The sequence below is a fragment of the Phalangium opilio genome, unplaced genomic scaffold (assembly GCF_054372755.1).
Source record: "Phalangium opilio isolate 3A_F unplaced genomic scaffold, DU_Popi_V2 ptg000054l_1, whole genome shotgun sequence".
In the NCBI taxonomy this organism is placed as follows: Eukaryota; Metazoa; Arthropoda; class Arachnida; order Opiliones; family Phalangiidae; genus Phalangium; species Phalangium opilio.
In genome coordinates, this window is record NW_028324173.1 from 6,193,306 (window position 1) to 6,211,629 (window position 18,324).

At 36.3% G+C, this 18,324-nt stretch overlaps 1 long non-coding RNA gene across 3 annotated transcripts; it reads right to left on the reverse strand.

The window, feature by feature from the left end:
- Positions 1-7,460: 7,460 nt before the first annotated feature.
- Positions 7,461-8,428, reverse strand: LOC149672194 (uncharacterized). Of its 3 annotated transcripts, XR_016367196.1 has the most exons (5): positions 8,321-8,428; positions 8,189-8,260; positions 7,947-8,061; positions 7,788-7,883; positions 7,461-7,707 (listed from the first exon to the last, which is right to left on the reverse strand). It is a non-coding gene; the product is annotated as an uncharacterized LOC149672194 (long non-coding RNA). The 3 variants fall into 3 exon arrangements; XR_016367195.1 differs by lacking the exon at positions 7,788-7,883 and having other exon boundaries at positions 7,461-7,787; XR_016367194.1 differs by having other exon boundaries at positions 7,461-7,883.
- Between the last annotated feature and the right edge of the window lie 9,896 nt (positions 8,429-18,324).

Sequence of the window (18,324 nt, forward strand, 5' to 3'; positions counted from 1 at the left end):
TATTTATCAAAATTATCAACCTCGTAATCAAAAATTTGTGGAAAACATAAAACGGTATTGAAAGAAGCATCATTCACAACGCATTTCGTGTTAGAAGTAAAAAACAATCGAAACGTTTTTGATCAACTACGTTACATTTTTTCGAAACGAAATTGAGCATTTAAAATTCCTAAAATCCCATAGGAATACATGGGAAAATGAATAGACCACCGAAACGAAATCAGTCGTTTAGCATACATTCTGCCGACACGAAAAGCGTCATTTGAAAAACATTTCAAATTGTTAAAAACGTTTCGATAAATTTTAGCTAAATTTATTAAAATTACTCTATGTTTCACCAAAAAACTTTTAATTTAGCACCGATTAAGAATTTAGGATACATTTCTTAACGGTATATACTCCACCCAGGGGGGGGGTGGGAGGGGGGAAGGAGTTCAACAAAGATGTTAACGGCATGATTGTAAAAATAACTCACTCTGACACGCTGAAGGGTCCGTTACCATTAGGTGCGGGAGGTTGCTACGTTCTCCCCATCCCCATTGTATGTTTTGAGTTGTTATGGAGGCAAGTACACAAAGGTTGACAAGAATACGCCAGATCTTGGAGATCAACCCCCTAAAAACTACTTATTGTACTATTTATTTTATTGATCTTGGGAATGCTGGAATTCCTTAATCTCTGGTTTCAGAGTTTGGACGAGATTGTTTGAAGAATGACGTCATCTTACAAACATGTTGAAACGCGCCCGTAAAGAATAACTTAAACCTTTTGTTAAGAAATACTCTTTGTAATCTCTTTTGTATTTTTAAAAAATAAATGTGTCACCTTTTTAATACTGTTTTCTTTTATTTCATATATTAAGTAATGGAGGGGGGGGGTAAAAGAGAGGGGTAGGAACTGTTGGTGATAAATAAATCGAATATTTCTATCATCATATTCATTCATCATCATGAACTCGGAGCTGCAGAGATATCATACTTTCTGCTGTGCCCGCCCAAAAGGCCATAAATCACTTTGTGGAACTCTCATAGACCAAATTAGAAATAGGAATGGGTTGGGGGGATGGGGAGGGTTGATGATGTCACGTGATGTTGTTGGTGGGAAATTTGAATTGGTGGTGTGTTTCTGTGCGGCATATTTTAGCGTCCTTGGCGGTAAATGGATGCTTTGTCAACGCAAGGTTCCATTCTTAAATTAGGTTTACCTTTGATGTTTCGTCGATAGTGAGTTTCTTCAGCTCTTGCAACCCCTCCCCCTTTTTTTCAATTCGGAACTTATAGAAGATAATGCCTAGTTCTGTGCACCATCTGTGTGTAACAACATATTTTTGGAATCAATTGCTTTGCCACCGACCAAAGCGAAAATAATATTTTACATCTTCTGTAATTCCATAAATATGCATGGGAAACAAGATGCTCGGCCACTGTTAAGGCGTGGACCGGGTTTTACATACTCCCCTCTTTTTTTCTCAACCTGTCAATATTTGATTGATTGTGTAGGCTTATAGTTTTGTAAGCTTATAACAAAGGATGCTTCTGTAGGAATAAATTTATAAAGACTATGATATAAAGTAAAAAGTTATTTATTTTCTTTAAAAGTATAGGTTCTAACAATAAGGATATTTTTTCAATTTTCATTTTAAATTGCATTTGATTTAACCTATAGTAATTTCTTCTATCTTCGTAAGGAAGATGATAAATTTTAATATTATTTGTAAATCTTACGTAAGTCATTAAGTTTTTCTTTGATATACAAAGCGTTTAGTTGTTTTCTAACGTAAAGTTCCAAGACTAATCTTTCGAGATCTGTAGTTTTAACTTTAAAGGTATGATAAATTTCTTCCTTGTTTTCTTTGGGTTTTTCAGGTGTTTTTTCCTCGGTCTTGATTTTGTTATTTATTGACTTGGTGTACGTCTCTGTTTCATCTATGCTAAAGGGTATGTTTTTTGTGTGCCTACCTCTGATAAAGTTGCACTTAGGGAAATGTTTCAAATGTTCTTCGTAAGGATTATCGGTGGGTTTCCAGGCTAATAAAATGCCGTTGCATTCGAAGCACTGTACTAGATCATCGGTATGTAACGAATAAAACCCCGCTCTACTTAAAGCTTTTTTATAGTTTCCATCTTGTGGCCAGGAGTAAAAAGTATGATATCTCTGCAGCTCCGAGTTCATGATGATGAATGAATATGATGATAGAAATATTCGATTTATTTATCACCAACAGTTCCTACCCCTCTCTTTTACCCCCCCCCCTCCATTACTTAATATATGAAATAAAAGAAAACAGTATTAAAAAGGTGACACATTTATTTTTTAAAAATACAAAAGAGATTACAAAGAGTATTTCTTAACAAAAGGTTTAAGTTATTCTTTACGGGCGCGTTTCAACATGTTTGTAAGATGACGTCATTCTTCAAACAATCTCGTCCAAACTCTGAAACCAGAGATTAAGGAATTCCAGCATTCCCAAGATCAATAAAATAAATAGTACAATAAGTAGTTTTTAGGGGGTTGATCTCCAAGATCTGGCGTATTCTTGTCAACCTTTGTGTACTTGCCTCCATAACAACTCAAAACATACAATGGGGATGGGGAGAACGTAGCAACCTCCCGCACCTAATGGTAACGGACCCTTCAGCGTGTCAGAGTGAGTTATTTTTACAATCATGCCGTTAACATCTTTGTTGAACTCCTTCCCCCCTCCCACCCCCCCCTGGGTGGAGTATATACCGTTAAGAAATGTATCCTAAATTCTTAATCGGTGCTAAATTAAAAGTTTTTTGGTGAAACATAGAGTAATTTTAATAAATTTAGCTAAAATTTATCGAAACGTTTTTAACAATTTGAAATGTTTTTCAAATGACGCTTTTCGTGTCGGCAGAATGTATGCTAAACGACTGATTTCGTTTCGGTGGTCTATTCATTTTCCCATGTATTCCTATGGGATTTTAGGAATTTTAAATGCTCAATTTCGTTTCGAAAAAATGTAACGTAGTTGATCAAAAACGTTTCGATTGTTTTTTACTTCTAACACGAAATGCGTTGTGAATGATGCTTCTTTCAATACCGTTTTATGTTTTCCACAAATTTTTGATTACGAGGTTGATAATTTTGATAAATATAGTACGTATTAGGTTAATGCTTTGGTTTAATGATATGTTGTATCTCTGCTAACGCTACAAAAACATAACTTGTTGAGACTTGTCCGGATAATGCCCTCGGGGCAACCACCTGGAATCAATTAAATGTTTGGTGGTAGGATGGGCCACCAATTAACAAAGCAATAAATCACTCTAAATACAAATTCCATTCATAGCAATACAAATGGTACGACCCCCACCCCAAAGCCCTTAAGATACGTCTGAACGTGTTTACTTATAAATAAAAAAAACAGATGGGGATAAAGGTTTACCCTCGCTCCCCTTGTAATGTCATAAAACCTGGTGGGTGTTCCAATTAAAGAAAGGACAAAATAAATTCCATTGATAACAATACAACTGGTTCGACCACGCCCCCCAAAAGCCATAACGACACGTCTGAACGTGTTTACCTATAAGTAAAAAAAAACAGATTGGGATAAATTCTTTTGTTATGAACCATGTTCGACCCCCTTCTCCCCCTTAATGTCATATAACACACACCTGGGTGGCCAAAAGGGGATTTTGTAAACTATAGAGAGTCATTTCACTTCCGAACTCTGGAGAGAAAGGTTGGTGACAAGGCTAGTAAGAAATCACGTGTTTCCTCCGATGCACCTTACGTAATATGTAATTCTGGTTTTGGTAAAAATGAACCTTAAAAAGTGTGCTAAATAGAAAACATAAGAGACAGTCTAGCCATATTCGTGTATACTTTACTCGGAAATGTTAAGATCGGTAAAAGTTTTAGCATAATAAGTAATATTCCGGTATATTTCATTCATCTGACCACATCTCTTTCGGTATGGCCGAAAATGTTCATGAAAACCTCAAAAAACTAGGGTATGCCCCCATGCCACGTACGGGTCATCTACATTGCCCTCATTGTGCTGGGACTTTAAAAGACGTGCCTGACTGCGGCCAATTAAATTATTTCTGCACATCACGTGACTGTGCGCACTTCAGACGTTGTGTTTTAGTTCAATCTAAAAACCTTATCCGTATGTCGACCCATAAAGAGCGAAGACATCTTCTTGACGAGCGAAACTTTTGTACTCTGTGCGGTGAGTTTAAATACCGGATTAAGGACTTGTGCCCGTGTTACAAATGGACAGATGATTCACCAGAGATTTAAATCAGGTACGGCAGTGACTTTTGAGATGAAATAGAATTTTGGAAGCATCATAGTTAATACAAATCAACTTTTGCTTCATAAAAAAGGGTATGTTTCACTTTGCATCATAACAATGTTTGTATTTTAGTCGATATTCATGTGTACTTTAGTAATAGTCAGCTATAACCTTTGCATGTATTTTATATAAATCACGTGTAATCTAGTATTATTCGTATGAAATTCAGTATTAGTTTACAATAAGCCACTTGTGCATGATAAAATTGGTGTTTTTTTTAAGGTAGTATTATATAAATGCCAGTATTTTATTCAATATTCATGTGTATTTTAGTAGTAGTCAGCTATAACGTTTGCATGTATTTTATATAAATCACGTGTAATTTAGTATTATTCGTATGAAATTCAGTATTAGTTTCCAATAAGTCACTCGTGCAGGATAAAATTGGTGATTTTTTAGGTAGTATTATATAAATGCCAGTATTTTAATCAATATTCATGGGTATTTTAGTAGTAGTAGTCAGTTATAACCTTTGCATGTATTTTATATAAATCACGTGTAATTTAGTATTATTCGTATGAAATTCAGTATTAGTTTCTAATAAGCTACTTGTGCATGGTAGAATTGGTGTTTTTTAAGGTAGTATTATATAAATGCCAGTATTTTATTCAATATTAATGGGTATTTTAGTAGTAGTCAGCTATAACCTTTGCATGTATTTTATATAAATCCCATGTAGTTTAGTATTATTATTCGTATAGAAAATCGGTATTAGTGTCTAATAAGCCACTTGTGCATGGTAAAATTGGTGTTTTTTAAGGTAGTATTATATAAATGCCAGTATTTTAATCAATATTCATGTGTATTTTAGTAGTATTCGTATGAAAAAACGGTAGTAATTTTTCTATGAAAAATCAGATTTTCGTGCTCATTAAATGTTCTAAACCTAATACAAACTCTGATTCTTCCGCCTATACAACTAGAATAACCTAACATAAGCCATTGTTTCAGGATCTATCATAGAATAACTTAGCATAAGCCTATGGTTCAAGAACTAGTATAGTATAAACCTACCAGGATCTACAATAGAATAACCTAGCATAAGACTATATTTTTCAGCATTTACCAAGAATAAACCTAGCAAAAGTCCATGTTTCAAGCTCTAATATAGTATAAACCTACTAGGATCTACCATAGAATAACCTAGCATAAGCATATCTTTAATGATCTACCATAGAATAAACCAAGAATAAGCATATCTTTCACGATCTACCATAGAATAAGCCTAGCATAAGCCTATCTTTTCAGGATCTACCATAACATAAGCCTAGCATAAGCCTACCCCTACAGTTATCAGCCACGTGACGTCATCAAAAATTAGTGCTGACGCCATCAAGAAAACCACCACCAGGTTATTCTACCTATAAATAAAAAGCCGACGGGGATAAATTCCATTCGTTACGCTTTAGCCACGCCCCCTTTTAAGGTCCTAAACCATCGGGTGGGTTGCCAAGAAAGGACAATAAAAAAGATAAGAATCAGTCAATATACCCTCAGGTTAAATATCAACCCGTACTCTCGAGAAAACCGCGCAAATGCACTCGTTAGACTATGGGCATGAATGTTATGCCGTTTTCGGGGTGATTGGTTAAGAGTCAAGTCTACTTTTGACAGAAAAGGATAGATTCATTGTTAGCATCTCGGAAGACGTTTTGAAGGAATTTATGGAGGAGTGGACGGAGATCTATTCAGCGACTGGGGTAATTATCGTTACTTAAACTTGAAAATAAAAGTAACCGTTATGGAGGGGAGTATAGTATTCGACGATGATAGCGTATTCACTCTAACAAAGGCCGAAGCAGGGAAACTGAACGATAAATTTAGTTTTATGAAATTTCACTACAACCTTTTGAATGATCAAGTTATAAAATGCATGTACGAAGCTATTTTAAATCGCCTAGGATCTACCATAGAATAACCTAGCATAAGAGTATATTTTTGCAGCATTTACCAAAGAAGATAATACAGCATAAGCCTACCAGGATCTACCATAGAATAAGTCTAAAATACCAAAAGCCTATCTTTTTCAGCATTTACAAAAGAATAAACCTTGCATAAGCCTATCTTTCACGATCCAATATAGCATAAACCTACCAGGATCTGCCATAAAATAAGCCTACAATAGCATAAACCTATCTTTTTCGGCATTTACCATAAAATAAGCCTACAATAGCATAAACCTATCTTTTTCGGCATTTACCATAGACTAAGCCTATCATAAACCTATCTTTCATGATCTAATATAGCATAAACCTACCAGGATCTGCCATAGAATAAGCCTGCAATAGCATAAACCTATCTAATATAGCATAAACCTACCAGGATCTACCATAAAATAAAATAAGCCTACAATAGCATAAACCTATCTTTTCAGGATCTAATATAGCATAAACCAACCAGGATCTACCATAGAAAAAAACCTATCTTTTTGAGGATACACAATAGCATAAGCCTAAGAGGATCTACCATAAATTAAGCCTACAATAGCATAAGCCTATCTTTTCAGGATCTACCATAGCATAAGCCTATTTTTTTCAAGATCTACCATAGAAAAAGCCTAAAATTAGACACATCATAAAATAAAATTAAAAACCCCACCCCCAGGTGGCGCAACAATCGACAACAAGCATCACCAAAGACGCTAAAATATACCCCCAAAACATCCACCAACAAGGAAGATCTACCATACAATAAGCCTAAAATTAGCCACATCATAAAATAAAAAAAAACCCACCACCAGGTGGCGCAACAATCGGCAACAAGCATCACCAAAGACGCTAAAATATACCCCTAAAACATCCACCAACAAGGACGCACCAATTCAAATTTCCCGCCAACAACATCACGTGACGTCGTCAATTCCCCCCCCTCTCCTCCCCCCGCAACACCATCACGTGACGTCATCAATTCCCCCCCCCATCCCCCCTAAAGGGTGAAGGTATAGAACCAAAAATTTTTACCCCCCCCCCTGAAAGGGGGGGAAAGAAGGGGGGTAAAATTTTTGGTTCTATACCGTCACCCCTACTCTCTTTCTTGTGTTTCATTATTATTTCTCCAACAGTTCCATTGGACATTTACCAACTACATATTTACATACATTGCTGGAGAATATCCGAATTCGAGTATAAGCTAACAATTTACGGCATACTGACAAATGTCAAGTTCAAAACTAGGAATAAAGGTACATTTTAGGAGTTCATGGACGTAACTTTTTCGGCCTCCAGTTTTACCGCTCTCCATTGTCGAAGCAGTCTTCTTTCATATATCGCCTTTCAAGATGCTCAACATCTTCTTGATCTCTTCCAACCAACAATCTTCCTTGTTGACATCATTTAACCTATCTGTGATCCCTGATGTTTTATCCAGTTATCTTTCCTCTTCTGTGTGGTGTTTTGACAGTGAATGAAGTTATTAAAGTACATTGTCCCTGTATTGCTATCTTTAATTTGCTAAAATAAACCTGTTAGTAACAGAAGAAAATGAAGAGAAATTCCTACTATAGAGGTCAAAAATAGTTCCTATTCGGGTTCATGTCAAACACGTCATTACCACAAATCTATAATAAAAGAAAAGCATATGAATATTTCTACTTGTTAGACATGTGTGCAACATTATTTACCAGTTGAACATTAATGCAATAGTTGCTTAATAAAAGGTAGAAGTATTTCTTTCGCTGTTGGTGCTTTGATTATAAAATAGGTACAGTTCATGGTGCCAAGTGCCAGGGAAGATGGCTGTGACAGTCATGGAATATATATTATAAGCATATCGAATCAGGCTTTCATGACCCATAAGGATTAGGCAATCATATTTGTATCAAAACACAATTATCTTGGTCATGGCCAATGAATGACGAAATACCTTCGCTATGGGATGGTGCCTCATTTCATGTTCCAATCATTTACTAGCGTGCCTCTGTTGCTTGAAACTTATCTTACAGAACCAAACAATAAGTCAATAACAGAAACAATAAAATCTTTCTTTACTACTTACTACAGTCTACAGAGGACTTTCTTCGTCATAAGCCTCGGTGTAAATCCTTTTCGACTTCGGGCAGAGTTCGACTTCATTTTCCCACAAAACAAAGGCATATTTTTTAAACTACAACAACGCAAACCCTTATATTTTGTAAACTAACATTATTTAAAACAATAATTTAGTTGTCTTTCTTTCTAAAGTCAACAACACCAAGAACAATATAGTCCATTACCTGCCATTACCGCCATTAGCAACGACGAAGTGTAGTCTGCTAAGTTCCGGTGGAAAAAGAAAGCAAAAAAAAAACCGGTCAATTAATCGATTCATGATGCTGAACGGTTTGCCGAGTTCTAAAATTACTACTTTGAATTTGGTGTATATTTTGACACGTGTCAATGTCGTCTGCTCGAAAATTTCAACCTCTCACAAGTCGTAAGTGAGTTTTGCCCCAAAACCGCCACCGCCAATGAAAAGCCTCAAGTTTGATTTGGATTGACCAATGAGCGAGCTTAGGAGAGGTAGGAGGAGATTTCTTTGGCAGCTGAATTCGGCCGCTGAAGGGTTGAGGGAATTCATGGTTCTTTCCCCTTTTCTGGAGGAATGTTACATGTTACGCGGGTCTGCTAAGGATAATTTTACTACTACTACTACTAATACACGCAACGGACGGCTAGGAACAAACTAATATTTTCATCGTAAAAAAGACGTGACTAAAAATGCCCATGTGACTGTTTGGAAACTGCTAAAATTACAAAACTCAAAAGAGTCTGGCATTTGGTCGCTCGCGTTGAAAGTCAACGGTGGTTAAGAGATAGTCTCATTATTTTTTTCTTGGTTACGTTTCAAAGTCGAATTATGTCCTCCCAAGCTTCAATAAAAAGAGTTTTTAAGATACGAAAGCAAATGTTTCGGAAAAATATAACAGGGACACTATCCGATGAATGGACAGAAAACATTAAAGCACACGATCAACACGGAGATGTATCACACACTTGGATGTTTAAAATTGAGATCTCCAGGCATCTTATTGATTTCCGAGTGGAATCCTTCACTTTTACGGGTTCTGTATTGGATGCGAATGTGGCGTACGAAAAATGCGAAGTGGAAGTCCACATTAACGGTTTAGAGAGCTTTCCGACGCTCAGGAAAACCTTCAGTAGTCCAATGTTCGATAAATTCAACTTTTCCTCTATAAAACTACATTCTGGCAGTGGCAAAGAACAACTGGAAATCTTTATCACCTTTGCGTCGTGCGACGGAAAGTTTTTCGAAGGTCAAAAGACATTGTTGGATGAAGGAATTTTAACAGACACGATCATCAAAACCAAGGATCAGGAATTTCCTTGTCACAAGTTCGTTTTGGCGTCGCATTCCGAGTATTTCAAGAAAATGTTCCAAACGGAAATGAAGGAAAGTCAAACTAAGTGCGTCGACTGGACTGAGGTATTTGACGCCTCAGTGGTCAAGGATTTGTTGCATTTCCTGTACACTAGTGAAATGCCCCCCAACATTACCGACAACCATTTTGGATGGCTCGAAGCCGCCCAACTTTGTCTTTTACCCGATTTGAAAGAGATGTGTGTCAGAAGCATACTACAAGCTGTTTGCGTGATTAACGCCGCTGATGTACTTCAGTCGGCGGTAATGTACGAATCAAAAAGTCTGCAAAGAGCAGTCGTGGAATGCGTGGCTACAAATTGGGATAATGTTTTGGCTACAGATTTCTTCGAGAAATTGAAACCAGATATCTACATGACATTGCTCAAAAGGGTTTTCGAAATGTTCAGGGAAAAGATGCTTAACGATGAAAAATGAAATTACTGCATGCATTTTATAACTGGATATATCTACTTTTAAATATGAATAACAAGGTTATGATTTTAAACGTGTTTTTGGTATCGAAGGCGTAATTCTATTACTGTTTAATGAATGATTTAATTTTGTGGTTTTGGTAACAGTATAAAAATATATTTCATTTGTCATTATAGTTTAGAAATAATAATGGCAAATATTTGAAAAGATTATTTTCTGTCGAAGTTTTCAATGTATTTTATAAATTTTGATTTGTGTTTAAATATAAATGATCTGCGGTGTTGGTTTGAAAAGATTTAATAACTACAGTTTTGTTATCTAAAAATTATCTTAAAACATTTGTATACAGATTCTATAATAGTAATAAACATATGTTCCTCAATCTGTATTTGGGTAATTGCGAGTTATAAGTTGTGCAGAACTGATATACATTATATGGCAAATATAATTTAAAATGCAATTTTGAAATGGAATTTACTGGGGTAGGGGCTTTTTTAGCCACATCGTTTGATGTGTACATCTAAACTATGGGGTATCAGTTTCACTTCGTCTGAAGATGTCGCAGTATTCGTTCGTCTTTTCAAAGGGAGAACGAAAAGAGGGACTGGTGATTTTGAAAGGGAGAGAATTATGATTTTTTTATAACAGTGCATTGCGAATGCACTATGCACATATTAGTGAACGCGTTTAGAGTGAAAGGAGAGAATTTGTGGTAAAGTCAAATTTTTCATTCATTAGTTATTTTGAAGGGGATGGAATTGTGTGATTTATCTATAACCAGGGATAGATTTAATTTTAGATTCAGGAATGGAGAACAGTGTAATGTGGGTGCGCATCAAAGTCCCGGACCCCCTTCCACGAGACGGAGGGGGGGGGGTATGAAAGAAGAGGCGCGTCATAGCGACAGAGATAAAAAGGAATTACGTATTTTTCGCCATCCCCGTCAGCAACGTCATCGAAACGTAGTTTTAATGAGCTAATAAGATAATTTAAACTTTTCGTTACGTGTTGGAGGGAAGGGCTCTATACTGGGCTATGAGTCGGACTGAAGTAAATACTAACCGTTCTCCACTCCTGCTTCTAAAATTAAATCTATCCCTGCTATAACAGTAGAATGCGGATCCACTGTGAAAATATTAATGAACAAACACTAGTATCTATACGTCTTTTATAAACAAACAAATCTCTCATAATGTCTTACATAAAATGGGAAATTTCTCACATTTTAGGCCCGAACAACTTTCTATAGGAAAAAAACTTCGGAATTTATGCAGGGTAAGAAATGGGTGTTTTACCGAATTCCTTCTCTTTCAAACGCTTCTGAGCATAAGTTCATGTTAGAAATTTATAAGATGCGATAAGTATGCGTCGTCACAGTCATAAGAAAATTGGACCAAATATCACGTGTCCTAGACGTGAAAATAAATTGTAGAATATATTCAAACTTTAGCACATGTTCATAACAGCTGAAATAACGTTAATATATTGCCACCAATCAAAAATTTCCAATTACTTATTAAGCCTGTATTACGTTCGTAATTATAAAGTCTCGAAATTTAAATTCCGCCTAAATTGAGCGCTGCCATCTTTAAAAAATAAACGATTTATTTTGCCTAGAGATGGCGCTATATCTACATCTGTTTAGGTCCAATAAATTTGGGGAATAAAGAGGGGAATCAAGGAATGGTACCAATACATGGAAAACGCGGTTAGTGAACTTATAATGAACCTTCAACTGGTGTTACTTGTATCAACCATTCAGTTTGTTCAAATTCGGTAAATACTTAAGACCATAAAGGAAAAACAAATAATCCACTTTCTGAAATATATATACAAGATGTTGAATAAGTGACGTCACAAAAACCGTGCCCTCCACCACTTTACGATTCATATCTCCAAAAAACCGTTTGATGTAGTTTTATGAACGGCCCCTTCTTTATATTGTTATCATAGTAACGCTACTGAAATTGCTATGTTGAAATCTGCCAAACAAGATGTTAACATTGGCCCATAATACGGCCACACTTATATCGAGTGAATGCACTTTCCTTCTTGTGGAAGATAAATCGTACTTGAAACTAATGTTGTTTTAAATAACTTTACTTTCATATACTTCACAGTAAATTTTTGAGTTCTTTTTGATGACATAATGTTTTAAATTAGTAAATTCTAATCACAATAAACTTTCAAATTTCCTTTCGATTTTTTTCGACAACAACATGTTGTAACTTCTAAACAAACCCAATTCAATTTTAATGAAAAACAACCACACTTAAAAGGGATTTACATTTTTAAAACAACTATTTCTACGTCAACTGTATTACATCTGGTCAAAACTAAACCTAATTGTTTCATTAAGTTTCTGAATTTTTTCCCATGACCTCAAAAATAAGGGTCAAAAAGACGATACTGCGCCCCCCCCCATTTTGAAATGGTCTATCTATTGAAGCCTCGAAATTAGGCTATTTTCCGCCCTCAGGGTAAGCGACATGACAAAACATTTGCTATCTTAGTACTTCAAACGACTGACGGCTCGGTTGAATCTAATAACCCCAACTTAATATAGGATGGAGCTAAAAGTATTTCAAAAAACCAGTCATGGTAGTCACTTCATTGGCCGAACGAAAGAGGGATCTTAGAATACTTGGGAGTGAGATAGTTAGTTGTCCTGAACTGTTGATAAAATTTAGACGCGTTATTTGTGCACTGAAAAATTGTTTCAAGTTATGCTTTAAGGAGGAATTATGACCGAAAGAATTTTTAAGATTAGAAAGCAAACGTTTGAGCGAAATCTATTACTGGATCATGAGGAATGGACTGTAAATATCGCTGCGCACGATCAACAAGGAGATGATTATCACAAGTGGAAAATGAAGTATACGTATAAGTATGAAAAAAATGGCATTTGTTTCCTGGATTTAACAGTTTCCTCAACGGATAAAAATATACGCTACGAAAGATGCTATTGTGAAGTGGAAACACAAGGCGGGTATATATTTAAAATGGAAGCCCTGCAGTATCACCTAAAATACAATGGCCTCCACTTTCCTAACATAAACCTCGGTGGTCAAACATTATATAATCAAATCACAAAAATATTTGTCACCATTGCTTCATGCGACGAGAACAAGTTTCTCGAAGGTCAAAAGTCATTGTTTGATGAAGGAACCTTAACAGACACGATTATCAAAACCAAGCATCAGGAATTTCCTTGTCACAAGTTCGTCTTGGCATCACGTTCCGAGTATTTCAAAAAAATGTTCCAAACAGATATGAAAGAAAGTCAAACGAATTCCGTCGATTGGAGTGGCGTATTTGACGCCCCAGTGGTCAAGGACTTGTTGCATTACTTCTACACTGGTCAGAAACCACCCAACATTAAAGACAACCATTTTGGATTGCTGGAAGCCGCCCACCTCTGTCTTTTACCAAATTTGAAGGGTATGTGTGTCGAGAGCATAGTGCCAGCTATTTCCGTGGAGAACGCCGCATATGTACTTCAGTCCGCGGTTTTATATGAATCAAACTGTCTGAAAAGTGCAGCTGTGAAATTCGTGGCCTCCAATGAGAATGCTGTTTTACCTACAGATTCATACGAGCAGTTGGAACCAGAAATTTGCAAGAGATTACTCAAAAGTGTTTTCAAAATGTTCAGTAAAAACCTTGTGGACGAAAAATAAAACACGCAAGTTTTGACTTACTCCCAAAAAGTATTGGCACTTTTTTTTATTCTGTTTTGTTTTTCTCGCAATTTCTAATTAACATTGTTAAATATTTGAAATAATATCTCAAGAAGAAGGCTTGGATAAATGTTTAAGTAAAGATAAATGAACGATTTAAATACATTGATTCCGATTATTCGGTACTCAGAAAAGAAATATCCTAACTTGTCGGTGTTGAAAATGTTACTTTTGTCTTGGAACATGTATGCTGTTTTAGAAAACATTAAAGGCATATTTTTGAATAAAGGGTTTAATCAAGAAGAAATTTACTATAAGAAGGCCTAAAAAGGCGTCCGGTGCACGGGTGATAGTCGACAATCCGCCTCATGGGTGGGGGGAGGCTGGAAACCAAGGCGGGACTTAATATTTTATCTTACTCTATGTTTTCCACCATCTATCTCTTTTACCATTTCGTTAAGCCTTGGTTTGGTTTTTGGAACTCACAAAATCATAAGTATAGTACACCTGATTCGGTTTAGAAACAATTATAGAACTAACGATTTCACATAGAGACGCGTATTCAAAATCCATTAAGTTAGGTTCAAAACCTTTAACTAACTTGTTGTTAATGGCAATTAAAAACCATTCCCTAACCGTTTGAGCACCGCTGGCAGCCTCCATTTTCTGTTAATTTGCTCGAGGTTTTTTCTCTATTCGGAAAACGTCAATCGCGTCTGTATGACCTATCCCCACGGGATCCAATAGGAAAGCGCGGAGCAATGGCGGACATGATAGGGGTGGGGCTTACTTGTCCACTAACACCGGCGTAAGAGTAGAAGCGTAAAATCTAGTGGCTTAGGTATTCTTATAGTAAATTAGTTCTTGGTTTAATTATATCCAGTCAGGGATAGATTTAATTTTAGAAGTGGGAATGGAGAACGGTTTGTATTTACTTCAGTATAGAGCCCCTCCCTCCAACACGTAACGAAAATTTTTAGTTATCTTACTGGCTCACTTAAACTACGTTTTGATGACTTTGCTGACGGGAACGGCGAAAAATACGTAATTTTCCATTTTACATCTGTTGCTATGTTCTTTCATACACCCCAGGGGGGGGGACTTTGACGCGCGCCCACATTACTCTGTTCTCCATTCCTACTTCTAAAATTAAATCTATCCCTGGTACTGTTAATCTTGCATTCAGGTTCCAATCCCTTGTGTTACAATAGGGTTAGCGAAAGAGTATGAACAGGCCAATGTTAAATATCACAAATCGGCTGACAAGTGACAACTCCATTCAATGCATAAAGCATTCGTTATCTTTGGTTTTCAAGGACACCAGGGAAATGCAAAGGAAAGAATGCTTATTTCCCCTTCACTTAAACCATGGAGAAAGGGGGGAGGAGTCGAATTCAGTAGCGTTTCTCGGTCACTATGCGTAGTAAGTTTCACCCCCAAGTGGGAGAAAACTGTGGGGGATGGAATGGGGAAAGATTCTTGCACACCGTGGTAAAACCACCATGATGCTTTTTTGGTTACATTTATCACGCCCTCTCTCGACCATGTCTCGACTTAGCAAATTCAAAATATAGCGGCAGTATGGTTCCAGGCTTCCATCGTTTTAGATAATGACTTTGGCCGGTTTAACTACATTATAGTAGGATCATGGAGAATTATGTGATTCAAAAGGACCATAATTATTGTAAGATCACTATTTTAAAAAAACCCACAAAGGCGCAACAAAGAAAGATTGATTCAGGTAAGAATTCTCTTAAGCTTTGGTTAATATGATCTTGGAGAAAGAGGGCTGATGTGTCACTTGTGTTTATACTTTTGCAGGTATTAAGTTTGATAAAAAATTCTTGAAAGAAAACTTAGCAAGTATTCTTTCTAATGCTTCGAACTTAAATAAGGTTACATATATTGGGAGATCAAAATCTGTTATCGTAAGTATTAACAAAAGTAATATAAGAACCTCCCTACGGGAGGTTTCTTATATTACTTCTGGTATTAATGGTAAAGGAAATGGCTGAGGCACCGAGCTACATTAGTTGAGCTACGCGGCTACGCTAAGTGATACCAACTATCAACATAAATATGAGTTGATTCATTTCAATACTTTATAGTATTTAATGTCTAATAGTCATTCAATTGCAGGATGCATTGGAAGAAATACGAAAAACTAAAATTAGAGAGTTATCAGAAGAAGCATTTGATAAGTTGTCCATTTTCGCCGATTGTAAAACTGGGTTGCTCGATAAAAACCGGTTTACAGCCAAAAGGCACGAGCTTTTGACCTCTGATGAGTTTAAAGATGATTTAAGACAGTCGTTTTATCCAATGGAATCATTCAGGAATCTTAGTCACAAAGATAAAGACCTAGTGACAACAATTTTTTCCCAACGCCTATTTAATGAAATACACTCCAGTTCTTTGGAAAAAGAGAAATCTCTGTCCAGTGTGGATCAGCACTGTGTAGTAAAGCAACCACAAAGGAAGATTTTAAAGCTTGATGAAGCAAGAAGTAGAGAAATGAAAACAATTCATCAGATAGCTGGATACGCAGTAAATCAATTAATTGGTTTATACGAGTGCCCGAAGTTTTGGGCAAATTGTTTGTTAAGAAAAGCGAGGCTAAAGAAATATACCACGACTGGACTACCAAGCAGGATAGAGGGGGCCTATTATACCTTTCAGCACCAGCATTTCAGTTTTTTAAGCACGTATGCGGTCTGATTGCCCATACCGTTAAAACTGAGGCGCCTTTAAAGGACAATGAAACAAAAAAATCTAAGATTACTGACTATTTGGAAAATGATAATTACATAATGCAGACTTGGGAACAGTTATAGGCCGATGGAAAAGAATATTCGAAAGCTGCCAGGAAAAAGTGTTTCTCAATTGTCATTAATTGTTATTTGAAAGGCTTGACAAGAATGGTTAAGAACGCAGTCCAGATGTCGAAAAAGGATTGCTTAACCAGCAGTGGCATTCGGAAAGAACTGAAAGTTTTATGTTCCCAGAAAAAAAAACCAATAGTTAAAAATATGTTTATTTCATATTATTTTAATTCTCGAAAAGCATCTCGAGCCATTAACCTTCTATTAATTCTTTCTTTTTTTTTTGGTCGCTGTGCAATTTCCATTTTTGGCTCTTGGAATTAAAGATTTCATTAGTTTAAGCCTTTTCGATCCTTGTCCATATTGACTTATTGTTGGGTTTTCACCAGATCCGCATGACCCTCTCTGCCGGCTAAAGTAATTTTCCACCAATTCTTGGTTTAGTTTCGCCGTTAAAACGTAAGGTGCTCCTTTTTGGAGCAAAAACTTTACAACATCAATAGTTGCGTATACTGAAATGGTCGATTTAAAATTGAAATATATTAATAGTAAAGTTTGTGGTAGTATTAAATATTTTAAACACAAACCAGTTATTCGAATACCCTCCAGAGTTTCCCTGCTAAGGAGCATTTTTGATCGGTCAAAATCTTCATCGACATCTATTTGATTTACCTCGGCTTCCCACTCATCTAAATATCCAAGAAATTCCTCTTGTAGCCACTAAAAATTAATGAACGTCAGAATGAATGGATGTTTAATTTTTCACTGATAATTGCAGCAAAGAGAATGGATAAATAATTCTTAAGTAATGGCGTGTTCAAGGGATTGGGTAGCTTAAAACCTTTTCTCTTGGAATCACCCTTATTCAGGCACACAGGTACCTTTCTCTCATTCTCTTTGATAATAGCATTTAGTACTTTTTACCTTAAAACGCCAATCATCTAATCTCTTGAATGGTTCCAAAGCTGGCTTTTTCTTTCTAAAGTATGTATGAGTGTTCGATACATTTAGGATGTCAAAGAAAGTATCGAACAGTCGTAAAAATTTTACAGTTTCTATTGCCTCTTCACCAATCAGTTCTTCCACGGCGTTGGCAGTGGTGGTGCTCAGAACTTGGGTTGCAAGTTTTACCCTCATGCAACTGTGCGGATTTGGATGAACATGATTATAAGTTAATTTAGGTGCTAATCGTAGTAGAGAATTTGAATCTATTTCGTATGTATCGGCTATGTGCTTCCATAGGAGAAGCCTGCCATTCTTTTTTAAAAGACTAATTGGCTGAAAAGTACCATCCTTGTGTTTTTTCATTTTTCCGCTGTTGTTAAGGGCATTTTTTGCGGTTTTTATATTGTGACATACGTCTGAAACGAAGTAAAGTGGTTCTCCGTTGTTGAATGGATTTTTGGCTTGATACCCTACTCTATGATTCTTCAGTTTTTGAACACCTTCTGTGCAAAGTTTTATTAATTTCATATTGGTTGAAGCTTTATCGCATACCACTGTGAGAATTCTAAATCCAGCTGCCTGTAGGTTTTCAATAGCTTCCCAAAGTATCGAGTACAGATCGTCTGCGTGTAAATTTCCACAAGGAAAACAGGCGTACGGGTATTTAAAATTTGTCGTCAAACCTCGCACCATCAACTGAAGCACGTGATTTGCCAAGGGTATATTTCCATCATCTGTGGTATCTTTTAAGCGATTTTCT